At 47.4% G+C, this 13,239-nt stretch overlaps 1 protein-coding gene across 1 annotated transcript in view; it reads left to right on the top strand.

Annotated features, from left to right (window-relative positions):
* NSMCE2 (NSE2 SUMO ligase component of SMC5/6 complex) overlaps positions 1–13,239 on the top strand; it is a 145,235-nt gene that overhangs the window by 76,521 nt on the left and 55,475 nt on the right. The gene's annotated exons all lie outside the window — the stretch shown is intronic.

Below are 13,239 nucleotides of genomic sequence, written 5' to 3'. Positions count from 1 at the left end.
TTACCAGACCATGGATGTTTATTTCCAAGCCTCTACAAATCTGCAGAAAGAATGTTGTTTTCCTGACATTTTTGAAGAGGGAGAGGCTTTTGTGAATGCGGGAAGCCTCGCCCCGCTCTGCAGGACATTGATGTGATATGTGTGTCATGTCATCAACTTCATGATTAAGATGGTCATTGGAAGAACATGTAATCCAAGGCTAGGTTCACCTCTGAGCCAGAGACTCTGTTGGAGACACCATCGCAGTGTTCGCCTGAAAATCGACAGACACTCGACAAACCCCATTATGGTCAATGTGGTCCGTCGGAGTCTGTGTGTAAATTTTTTTTTATGGTCTGCCCGTCCATTGTTCTGATCCTGCAATGGATGGCGACATTAGTGTGTACCCAGAATGTGCCTACACACTGTATCTGCAAGTTCTGTGCTTCAAAAAAATGGAATAAAAATTAAATTAATTCACTAAAATTTAATGTGCCTAAGACTTTTTCTTGCACTCGGTGACATCGGCCCTACATGGACAGCAGATGCTGCCACACCATCAGGAGCTAACACCATAGCAGCGGAGTCTTTGCTATACTAAACAGCAGAGACCCGGCAGCAGTGCCCGTGTCAGAGACCTCTGTGATCACAGGCACCTCACCCCTCAGACGCTGTGGTCAGATTCACCATGATACCTTAGGTGTTTCAATTACATTCAGTTTGTTGTAACAAATAATACAGGCGGCTCCCTGGCCTTCTATAGGAATATTACTATTGAGCTCCACCGACGGTAGGCCTCAATAGTAACACAGGGATTTTACCATAGACTGCAAATACAGTAGTAGTTCTTCCTATCCTAATTCTTCACAGATTACACCATGATAGCCATTAATATAATATCCCAGAAAACCTCTTGAGGTAGTTGTAATCACAAAAACTTATTGGAAGTCGACAGAGACGGGCCTTTATCTTGTAAAAATATGGATGACCCATCCTTGGGATGGAGGGGAGACTGACACCTGCACCAGTCAGCTGCTCCCTGGGAGCTGATCTGCGGTACCAGGTCTGACCAATAAAAATAACTCTACTGATAAACCTTCCCTGTATTTTAAGGGTGGTTTCCACTTTGTACCGTTCCTTAGGAAGGTCCTCTGACAATGAGCCGATCACAAAGTGTCTGTTTGGACAACCAGTGATTGACTGTGATCTATGAGAACGATTGTTATTAGGTGTTCACTTTATCTGCACTGCCTCCGCAGGTGAAATTGAGCATTACAGTGTCCATTCCATTCAATGGGTTTCTTGTATAATGCAGGACAGGACAGGTCCTCCAGAGTGAGAATAAAGGACCTGTGCCCTTCTGTATTCACTACGGGTAGGTTGATATTGAGTTTTTTTACAGGCAGATGTCCATATTAGAAGCAACTGAGAGATTGTAAATGTCATATTAAACCCTCAGTGAAAGTGTAACATGAAGACGCCTTGTATAGCATCACTCACATCTTACTACAGTAATGCACACAAGCTGGCGGCAGCAGCTGTGACCCCATGACGGGCGAGCACATGTGTTCTTTATTGCTTTCATATGATTGTGCTGATGAGTAATTGCATTTGATGCTCATTATTATAGAAAGCAGATAAAGCGATGCACATGTCTCCTTCCATCGCCGCTAATCCGGGGGACATACCCAGGTACTCGCACAATAGCAGATTAATGTGATTATAGCACGCAGTGACTTGATCTCTGAGGCATGCAATTACTCCTAGTAACCTGCGGGGAGCGAGACCTCCAGATGGCCACAACATGCTTTGTATAATCCCGCTAAACATGTGTTTTTGCTCACTTTGGCATGTACAGGGATTGTACAGAATCTTGGACATGTATCGGAGATCTGTACGGAGATAACAAATATCTCTAATCTTTCCATCTATGTTTCCCTACAAGGGTTTTCCAGTTATAGGAAAGCCCTATTCGCTGCTGAGGTTTTGTTACCATTATATCCAGTCTAGACAAACCTCTGTGAGCTAAATGCAACTGGAGCCAAATCCTCGCTGCTGGCGGAGTGTGTCGGAGCAGGTTAAAAGCGTTTGTACAGACGCCATCTTGATGAACTATGCAATAAAGTTAAGGCTATGTTCTCATCTACGTTGGAGTCTTTGGTGCAGAATCTGTCAGAAATCCCAGACGAAACAGTTCTGTAATGCTTCGTTCACACTTGCACCCCTGTCCAATGTTTGCCATTCCCCCGTGTTTCCGTCCCCAGCCCCGGCAAAACTGGACAGAGGACAGAAACCTGGTGGTCAGCTTTAATACCCATTCTCTTGTGGCCTGTTTATGGGATACGTTTTTTTTATAGCCATGGACACCGGCGGTCAACTTTACAAACCCATTCCAGTGAATGGTTTTAAAGCTGACCACTGGGTTTTCCGCCCCCTGTCCAGTTTCACCAGCGCTGAGGACGGAAACCTGGTGGAATGGCAAAGACTGGACAGGGGCCTGCAAGTGTGAACCCCCCCTAAGGCAGACTTTAAAAAAAAAAAAAACAAAACCAGACACCCTTTATAGCCAATGAGGTCCATCAGGTGATGCCTTTTTACATCTGTGCTTTTGTGTCTGTTGTTCTGGTCTGTTGGAGGACCAGAAGAATAGATGCATGGACCACTAAAACAGCAGACACCATTGCACCCTATTGACTATACTGGGCTTCGTTGGGTGTTGGCACTTTTTGGCCCAGCAAATTTTGACTGTCACTGCGACTGATTCTCCAAATGGAGACCCCATTGCCAGTGTGAACCCAGCCGGAGCTTAAAATTAATGAAATTTTATCATTATGTACCTGGTACCATTAAAAATTGCCGCCCATCCTGCAAGAAACAAGTCCTCAAAGGCCATGTCAGAAATATAAGAAAGTTGGGGTCTCTGAATGCAGCAACACTAAAGTACCCAAAAGTACTTTCCACTTTTTTTTTCTTTAATTTTTGGTATCACTTTATTTCTATGAAATTGTGAAAGTTTAAATTTTATATTTGTTTTTTTTCCTCATGTACCCCCCAAAATTTATAAAAGCCAATAAAATTATATGTGTCCCTAAATCGTGTCCCTGAAAAGAACTTGCCAAGGAAAATGCAACCATCACACAGGTAAATTACTGAAAATATCAAAAATTGCTTGGTCCTTAAAGGAAATGTGTCAGCAGAACCCAGAATATCAACCCGACCACATAGGTAGATAGGTTACCATCATCTGAATCAAACTTTGTTTGCCCCTTGTGAATTGCTGCCTCTATTGCTGATTTATTGCTGTTTTTGTAAAATATGCAAATTAGTTATTTGGAGCAATGAGCGTGTTGCCGCTACTTGGAGCAATGACAACACCCGCGTTGCTCCAAAGAGCTTGTTTGCATGTTGACAGAAACAGTGATATCAGCAATTGAGGCAGCGCTTCACAAGGGGAGAACATTGTATGATTCAGGGGACCCTAACCTATCTATCTGCAGGGCTGGGGGTGGCATGTTGGTCAGGTGTCACTAATCTATCTGTCTGCAGGGCTGGGGTGATATGCTGGTTCTGGTGACAGTAACCTATCTATCTGCAGGGCTGGGGTGATATGCTGGTTCTGGTGACAGTAACCTATCTATCTGCAGGGCTGGGGTGATATACTGGTTCTGGTGACAGTAACCTATCTATCTGCAGGGCTGGGGTGATATGCTGGTTCTGGTGACACTAACCTATCTATCTGCAGGACTGGGGTGATATGCTGGGTCTGGTGACACTAACCTATCTATCTGCAGGGCTGGGGTGATATGCTGGGTCTGGTGACACTAACCTATCTATCTGCAGGACTGGGGTGATATGCTGGGTCTGGTGACACTAACCTATCTATCTGCAGGGCTGGGGTGATATGCTGGGTCTGGTGACACTAACCTATCTATCTGCAGGACTGGGGTGATATGCTGGGTCTGGTGACACTAACCTATCTATCTGCAGGGCTGGGGTGATATCCTTGGTCTGGTGACACTAACCTATCTATCTGCAGGTCTGGGGTGATATGCTGGTTCTGCTGACAGTAACCTATCTATCTGCAGGACTGGGGTGATATGCTGGTTCTGGTGACACTAACCTATCTATCTGCAGGGCTGGGTGATATGCTGGTTCTGCTGACAGTAACCTATCTATCTGCAGGGCTGAGGTGATATGTTGGTTCTGGTGACAGTAACCTATCTATCTGCAGGGCTGGGGTGATCTGCTGGTTCTGGTGACAGTAACCTATCTATCTGCAGGGCTGGGGGGATATGCTGGTTCTGGTGACACTAACCTATCTATCTGCAGGGCTGGGGTGATATGCTGGTTCTGGTGACACTAACCTATCTATCTGCAGGGCTGGGGTGATATGCTGTACTGGTGACAGTAACCTATCTATCTGCAGGACTGGGGTGATATGCTGTACTGGTGACAGTAACCTATCTATCTGCAGGGCTGGGGTGATATGCTGGGTCTGGTGACAGTAACCTATCTATCTGCAGGGCTGGGGTGATATGCTGGTTCTGGTGACAGTAACCTATCTATCTGCAGGGCTGGGGTGATATGCTGGGTCTGGTGACACTAACCTATCTATCTGCAGGGCTGGGGTGATATGCTGGGTCTGGTGACACTAACCTATCTATCTGCAGGGCTGGGGTGATATGCTGGGTCTGGTGACACTAACCTATCTATCTGCAGGGCTGGGGTGATATCCTTGGTCTGGTGACACTAACCTATCTATCTGCAGGTCTGGGGTGATATGCTGGTTCTGCTGACAGTAACCTATCTATCTGCAGGACTGGGGTGATATGCTGGTTCTGGTGACACTAACCTATCTATCTGCAGGGCTGGGTGATATGCTGGTTCTGCTGACAGTAACCTATCTATCTGCAGGGCTGAGGTGATATGTTGGTTCTGGTGACAGTAACCTATCTATCTGCAGGGCTGGGGTGATCTGCTGGTTCTGGTGACAGTAACCTATCTATCTGCAGGGCTGGGGGGATATGCTGGTTCTGGTGACACTAACCTATCTATCTGCAGGGCTGGGGTGATATGCTGGTTCTGGTGACACTAACCTATCTATCTGCAGGGCTGGGGTGATATGCTGTACTGGTGACAGTAACCTATCTATCTGCAGGACTGGGGTGATATGCTGTACTGGTGACAGTAACCTATCTATCTGCAGGGCTGGGGTGATATGCTGGGTCTGGTGACAGTAACCTATCTATCTGCAGGGCTGGGGTGATATGCTGGTTCTGGTGACAGTAACCTATCTATCTGCAGGGCTGGGGTGATATGCTGGGTCTGGTGACACTAACCTATCTATCTGCAGGGCTGGGGTGATATGCTGGGTCTGGTGACACTAACCTATCTATCTGCAGGGCTGGGGTGATATGCTTGTGCCGTCCTTGTGTTACACAGAGGTCCATTCATTTTGGTGGGGGTTATGGCTGACTTGCCGGTAGAAAACAACCCCTTTAAGACCCAAACTAGTATAACTAGTGGCTGTTTTCCAGCGTGACCTCAGTTGGCTTTGATGCTGGTGTTCTGTGCTATGGTCAGATTTGGTAACGTTTTTGTTCCTGACTCATTCCAAGTTTATCCACAATGTTCTGCACCGTAATGTTTGTCCGGAGATCCAAAACTTTTGGCAGATTGTTCAGGCAAGTCCTAACATGTACTGCGAAAATAAAATGTTAACACTTGGAGGCATTGCTAACCTTCAGGTCTGCTACATGTATATCTCTACTTCTTCGAAATTCTCACCTCTTTCCCATATCATGGGTTTCAATGTGGCAGCGAAAGGTCGCGTCATCTGGTTATGAAGGAAAAGTTTGCAGGCTTGGATGATTTCCAAGAACATTGGCCACCCAGTCCATTGGTCTCATCCCTTCTAGGGTAATAGAGGGTTAAATGGTGACTTTCCTAATGATCTAGGACAGTGGAGTGGTCAAGGTTTAGTCTGGGGTAGTGAGGGGATTAATATGCACTTTCCCGGTAGTCCAAGGGGTTCATGTACTGGCACAAGCCATGAAGAAATATGCAAAAATGTTGACCTTATTGAATTTTGCACCCCATACGCCCATGTCCTCAAAAGAGTGTGTGCCAGAGCCATCGACCCCTCAGATTTATCTTCATCTACACCAGTTTTTGGCGTTTTTTTGAACATAAGTAATGCCAGAAATCGGAGATTTCTACTTAGACCCCACTTATTACAAGCTGTGCACCTCATCATAAGTTAGGTGCAAACCCCAACAGGGCAGGGATTATGACGACCCCTGGGGTCCTGTGATTTTCTCACTTCCATGAGGTCCAGTCGTATCTCTAATATTCCATTTCTCATTGTGTTCAGTTTCCTTCATTATATCCTCCACCGATAATACAGATCAAGAGTAAAGAGAGAACTATGCAGCCATTAAGAGCCTCACAGTTCTCTCTATGACGATGGATATGGCATCAGGAATGCTCTGCCTAGTCTTTAAAGGGGTTTTCCAAGATTAAGATGTTGATGACCAATTTTTTGGATAGGTCATCAAACTGGAATCAGTTGGGGTCCAAAACCCAGTACCCCCACTGAACAGCTGATAACAGTGGCTGCCGAACTAGTCAGCTGTAACACTGTGCGTGACATGTGGAGGCAATGACAGGGGCGCCGCCACCTGGGTAGTGCGAAACCATAAAAACATTGCAGAAGACAAAAACTTAGTCACATCCCGGACGTCAACCTCTGCACCTATGACATCATCATTATTGGGATTCCTATTTAAGACTGATACAATATTTGGAACGCCTCTTTAAAGAGGACCTGTCACCCTGAAAATCCCAAAGAAACTGTGAGAATTTTGGCATTTTGTTTATCCACATCCATTCGGCCATTCCAAAGGTATAAGCCCTTGATGTAATTTGGGGGCCGCTAGCCAAGTGGTCAGTAACACTGCTTGACACACAGCACACAGAGTCCCCGCCCCCAGACAAACCACAGTGTCACCGCCTACTCGTCTAGTAGACCCTAATTTACATCAAGGGCTTATATCTTTGGAATAGCTGAACGGATTTGGATACAAATGACACCAAAACGCTCAGGGTGACCGCGCCGATCAGATGAGCTATAACATTGGGCTTTTCAGACCTGGTGATGGGTCCTCTTTAAAGGGGCATTGTATGAGGTTTAAAGAGGAATCTGATGATGTCATAGGTGCTGATGTTGAAGCCTGCAGACAAGGTGAGAGGTCCCCTTTAAGCATTATATGGGAAACCTTATCAGATTGCCATAGAATGGAAAAAAAACCCCAGAAGAGTACACATTAAAAAACATCAAGCACAATTTGTGGTTTCGTCGCGTTTCCCCAGTAGATGTTGCGCCCTCTCCGTCCTCCCCTCCTGCCTCCTCCATTCTTTCCAGGAATCCAGGTCCCGTAAACAAGCATGTGTGATGATGAAACCCGGCTCGTTCTCGCTGCGCGTTGCCTATATTTGGTGGCAAAGTTTAACAGAGCCTGTTTGCTTAAGAGAGGCTAAAAATAAGTGCACAGTGTGGCGGTGGTGTTTATAGCTGCCCATAGTCATGTTTTTTCCCTAAAATACCACGCACAGTAAAGATGGCGGCCACTACGTTACCGTTCCACCAGTGGCATTAGGTTGACCATCCTTCGCCTTTCACCTCCCCCAACGTATCTACTTTAGCAAACAGCGCCCCCCTTGTCTCTGGGCTGTATTCGGTACTGCAGCTCAGCCAGGTAGACAGGAATGTGGTTTCTTAAAGAAAAACACAAAAAAATCCCAGTTTTGTGAACTCCTTCAACCCTGGAACACAATGAAGGTTGGTGCAGGTCAGTTCAGGCTGGGAAAGTGTGACTTGTCAGTATGAGGGAAGAGGAGAGCAATGTCTGAGTGTACACCAGGGAGGAACAGGGTGCGGGTGGGGTGCGGAGCAGGGCTTGTGGCACGAAAAAAGGGGCTTGCACTAAATGTGACCTCAATATCATCCTTCTACACTAGAAAACTGGCAACTTGTTTCATTTGTTTCATGCCAGAAACTGGAGTAAAATCTGTGATCTCTCCCCGATCTCGCTGTCTGCACCAGTCCCCACCTCTCGGAGAGCTTCTGCTCCTTTGTGTCAGTAATTGGTGGGGTCTCGGTACCTGCATTATTGCATCACTGGTAATGCAAAGGGATATTTTACTGTTGACCTCAGGGCCACATCCAACCTAGCTAAGGGCCACATCCAACCTAGCTGTGGGCCACATCCAACCTAGCTGTGGGCCACATCCAACCTAGCTGTGGGCCACATCCAACCTAGCTGTGGGCCACATCCATCCTAGCTATAGTCCACATCCATCCTAGTTATGGGCCACATCCAGCCTAGCTATGGGCCACATCCAGCCTAGCTATGTGCCACATCCAGCCTAGCTATGGGCCACATCCACCCTAGCTATGGGCCACATCCACCCTAGCTATGGGCCACATCCACCCTAGCTATGGGCCACATCCAGCCTAGCTATGGGCCACATCCAGCCTAGCTATGGACCACCTGCAGCCTAGCTATGGGCCACCTGCAGCCTAGCTATGGGCCACATTCAGCCTAGCTATGGGCCACATTCAGCCTAGCTATGGGCCACATCCAGCCTAGCTATGGGCCACATCCAGCCTTGCTATGGGCCACATCCAGCCTAGCTATGGGCCACATTCAGCCTAGCTATGGGCCACATCCAGCCTTGCTATGGGCCACATCCAGCCTAGCTATGGGCCACATCCAGCCTAGCTATGTGCCACATCCAGCCTAGCTATGGGCCACATCCAGCCTAGCTATGGACCACCTGCAGCCTAGCTATGGGCCACCTGCAGCCTAGCTATGGGCCACATTCAGCCTAGCTATGGGCCACATTCAGCCTAGCTATGGGCCACATCCAGCCTTGCTATGGGCCACATCCAGCCTTGCTATGGGCCACATCCAGCCTAGCTATGGGCCACATCCAGCCTTGCTATGGGCCACATCCAGCCTAGCTATGGGCCACATTCAGCCTAGCTATGGGCCACATCCAGCCTAACTATGGGCCACATCCAACCTAGCTATGGGCCACTTCCAGCCCAGCTATGGGCCACATCCGGCCTAGCTATGGGCCACATCTAACTTAGCTATGGGCCACCTGCAGCCTAGCTATGGGCCACATCCAGCTTAGCTATGGGCCACCTGCAACCTAGCTATGGGCCACCTGCAGCCTAGCTATGGGCCACCTGCAGCCTAGCTATGGGCCACATCCAGCCTAGCTATGGGCCACATCCAGCCTAGCTATGGGCCACATCCAGCCTAGCTATGGGCCACCTGCAGCCTAGCTATGGGCCACCTGCAGCCTAGCTATGGGCCACATCCAGCCTAGCTATGGGCCACATCCCCCATTCTTCTGGAATCTTCCACTGTAATAGCCTGTACTTGTTTGTACATGAGCAGATCCAGCAGTATGAGGTATATATGACACCAGCCCTTCAGACCGTATACTGACAGGGCTGTGAGGTCACTTCCTGCATATAATACTGTATTACACCCCGCATTACATTGTTCCTCCTGGCAGAGTTTCACACTGTAATTAGTCAGTGACAGGTGGATTGCATATACAGTTACAGGGAGACACTTCATCTGCCTCTTGTGCAATCTATAGATCTGTGAATGAATGTGATGGTGGGATGATGTGTATAATGGGAGGAGTAGTGCTGACACCAGGAATGTTTCATTAAATCTTACAAATGGTAAGAAATTGAGCCATCCACTTCATCATTACCTCTTAGGCCTCTTGCACACGACTGTAGTGATCTTACTGTCTGCAGATACTGAGCCACAATGTGCAAAAACACACGTCTGCAGTCACAGATTCTGTAGGATTCCCTCCACCTCTCTGTGCCGCAAATGTGGCCAAAAATCGGACATGCTTCCTAATTTGTGGTCCTTGAGTATTGCACGGACACAGGGCTACAAAAATTGCAGTCATGTGACTGGGCCCATAAAAATGAAGGGGACTGTATTTTAGATCCGCGATTGTCATGCGCATGAGGCCTTAAAGGGGTTGTCACAGGTTTGAGGTCTGATTGGTCAGGGTCTGACTACTGGGATCCCCAACAATCATGAGAACAGGGTCCCCTTTCCCCCTATTTGACTGGTGCACATGCACATTGCGGCTCCAGCCAGCTCTATGGAAGTAACAGAAAGGAGCAGAGCACAGCTAGACCGATATCCTAAATTCAGCAGGACAGTCCCAGAGTTCGGCTACTGTTCCGGACGGCAGGCAGTAAGGCTTGGTGTGGACTGTATTTGTGTCCTCTGGATGCAGATACAGCTAGGATTGAGTACAATGGTGAAGCAGGGAGCTGTCAGGGCTAAAATCACCATTCAGCCCCTAGCTCTGCTGCTGGGGTCTTAAACGCAGTGACATCACTAGATTGTCCCTGCCGCTAAGAGGCCGGAGTGAACCCTGAGGGGTGAGCTTAGGTGAGTATAAGTACAAGTACAAGGGAACATTATACTGTGTGGGGGATACAAGGGAACATTATACTGTGTGGGGGATACAAGCGAACATTATACTGGTCTGGGGGATACAAGCAGACATTATACTGGTGTGGGGGATAGAAGGGAATGTTATACTGTGTAGGGGATACAAGGGAACGTTATACTGTGTGTGGGATACAAGGGAACGGTATACTGTGTGGGGGGATACAAGGGAACATTATACTGTGTGGGGGGGATACAAGGGAACATACTGTGTGGGGGATACAAGGGGACATTATACTGTGTGTGGGATACAAGCGGACATTATACTGTGTGGGGGATACAAGCGGACATATATTGTGTGGGGGATACAAGAGAACATTATACTGTGTGGGGGATACAAGGGAACATTCTACTGTGTGTGGGATACAAGGGAACATTATACTGTGTGGGGGATACAAGGGGACATTATACTGTGTGTGGGATACAAGCGGACATATATTGTGTGGGGGATACAAGAGAACATTATACTGTGTGGGGGATACAAGGGAACATTATACTGTGTGTGGGATACAAGGGAACATTATACTGTGTGGGGGATACAAGGGGACATTATACTGTGTGTGGGATACAAGCGGACATATATTGTGTGGGGGATACAAGAGAACATTATACTGTGTGGGGGATACAAGGGAACATTATACTGTGTGTGGGATACAAGGGAACATTATACTGTGTGGGGGATACAAGGGAACATTATACTGTGTGGGGGATACAAGGGAACATTATACTGTGTGGGGGATACAAGAGAACATTATACTGTGTGGGGGATACAAGGGAACATTATACTGTGTGTGGGATACAAGAGAACATTATACTGTGTGGGGGATACAAGGGAACATTATACTGTGTGTGGGATACAAGGGAACATTATACTGTGTGTGGGATACAAGGGAACATTATACTGTGTGGGGGATACAAGCGGACATTATACTGTGTGGGGGATACAAGCGGACATATATTGTGTGGGGGATACAAGAGAACATTATACTGTGTGGGGGATACAAGAGAACATTATACTGTGTGGGGGATACAAGGGAACATTATACTGTGTGTGGGATACAAGGGAACATTATACTGTGCGGAAGATACAAGCAGACATTATACTGTGCGGGGGATACAAAGGAACATTATACTGTGTGGGGGATACAAGTGGACATATTATATTGTGTGGGGGATACAAGGGGGCATTATACATTGTGGAACCGGAAAGGTACTGAAACGGGATTAAAGGGGGGCATGGGCGAGTCACAGATTTTGCCCCTCTTTTTGTCCTGTTGGGAGGTGGACATGAGCTGACCGGTGTTCCCCACTTCAGACTATCCTCTTTGTTGGAAAGCTCCCTGAGCGATAAGTTGATTATAGGACATCTCACTGTGACCCCAGCCATCAGCTCTGCAGCACCACTACAGGCAGAATGGAGCATTACACAGCTCCTTTGAAAATCACTGGTCATCTAACATAGAAATGTGCCGGGTCCTCCCAAGTAAGAGCTGCTTTTTATAGTCCGTCTCACTAATAGAATTCTTGAAGATGGTTTATCTGCAGACATCCCCTTTAAATCAACCCGTAGACACCCCATTACAAGGGATCGATCATTTCTGTACACGTGTGTATTACCCCGTGTAGTCTGCATCGGTCTTTGTGCAGGTGAACATGTAATATTGCTGGTTATATAAAGGTTACTGGACCTGGGGGTCTATGTAGGTATCTGTAATGTAATGCTCCATGTAACACAAGTACCCCCCTATGCAGGGTATGGGGCGTGTGTGTGCTCCTCTTGTAGTGTAATGTTGATATTATGTAAGAGAATTCCAGCTATTAGGACACCAAACACATGGACGCCTTCCAAGTCTTCGGCCTGCGGGTTCACCCTGCCCGTGTCAGCGGATCACAACGTAGGAAAATTCCTTTAATTCACAGGCCCAGTGCTCCGGACATGAAGCATTGTATACATTATATCTACCTGGAACGCCCATACAAAAGGATACGATCAAGGTTAAGTGAACTCTCGTTTTTATTTAACCCCCCCCCCCCCCCCCCCAAAACCTGTCCCTGATACGCCGGGGTCCCCCTAGCGCGGACAACCCCTTTAAGGCTCTGTTCAGATGACGTTTGCTATAGACATTGTAATAACTTTATTACAATGATAGCAAATGGCGCAATAAATAATCCAGGAGGTGCGGGAAGGACGGCGGCGGAGTGATGGACTCGGTGCTTGTTCTCCTCTCCCTCCTGTCGGCGCCTCCTATCTGATGCGATTATTAATACCACATTACATAAGTTGGGCCGCTGCCGGCAGACAGCTGGAATTGTGATTGTGGTTTTGTGCATTTCGACAAACCTTAGGGCAGGACTAAATGTCAGAATACACGTCAGGTTACTGCAGGGCACAGAAATGCAATCTCATACGGGGACTGACTGGAAGCCGAGACATTAGGAGTTACTGAGTGGATGTAGCAGAGCTCAAGTTGCCATTGAGATTGATAAAACACTGAGCTGGAGGCGTTGTCCGGCCACAGGGTGGGTTTATTTTACACAGATACCCTATAAACAGGAGAGGTGTCTGCATCAATGGGTGGGAGGCTGACACCCCGATCCCACACCAGTCAGATGATTTGGCTTATTTATGTAATAGCCACTGCAGCCCCACTTACTGTGTAGTGGTGGTGCTGGGTACTACAGCTCTGCTCCTATTCCA

Source organism: Leptodactylus fuscus, chromosome 4, assembly GCF_031893055.1.
Source record: "Leptodactylus fuscus isolate aLepFus1 chromosome 4, aLepFus1.hap2, whole genome shotgun sequence".
In the NCBI taxonomy this organism is placed as follows: domain Eukaryota; kingdom Metazoa; phylum Chordata; class Amphibia; order Anura; family Leptodactylidae; genus Leptodactylus; species Leptodactylus fuscus.
This window is presented reverse-complemented; position numbering and strand designations above follow the sequence as displayed.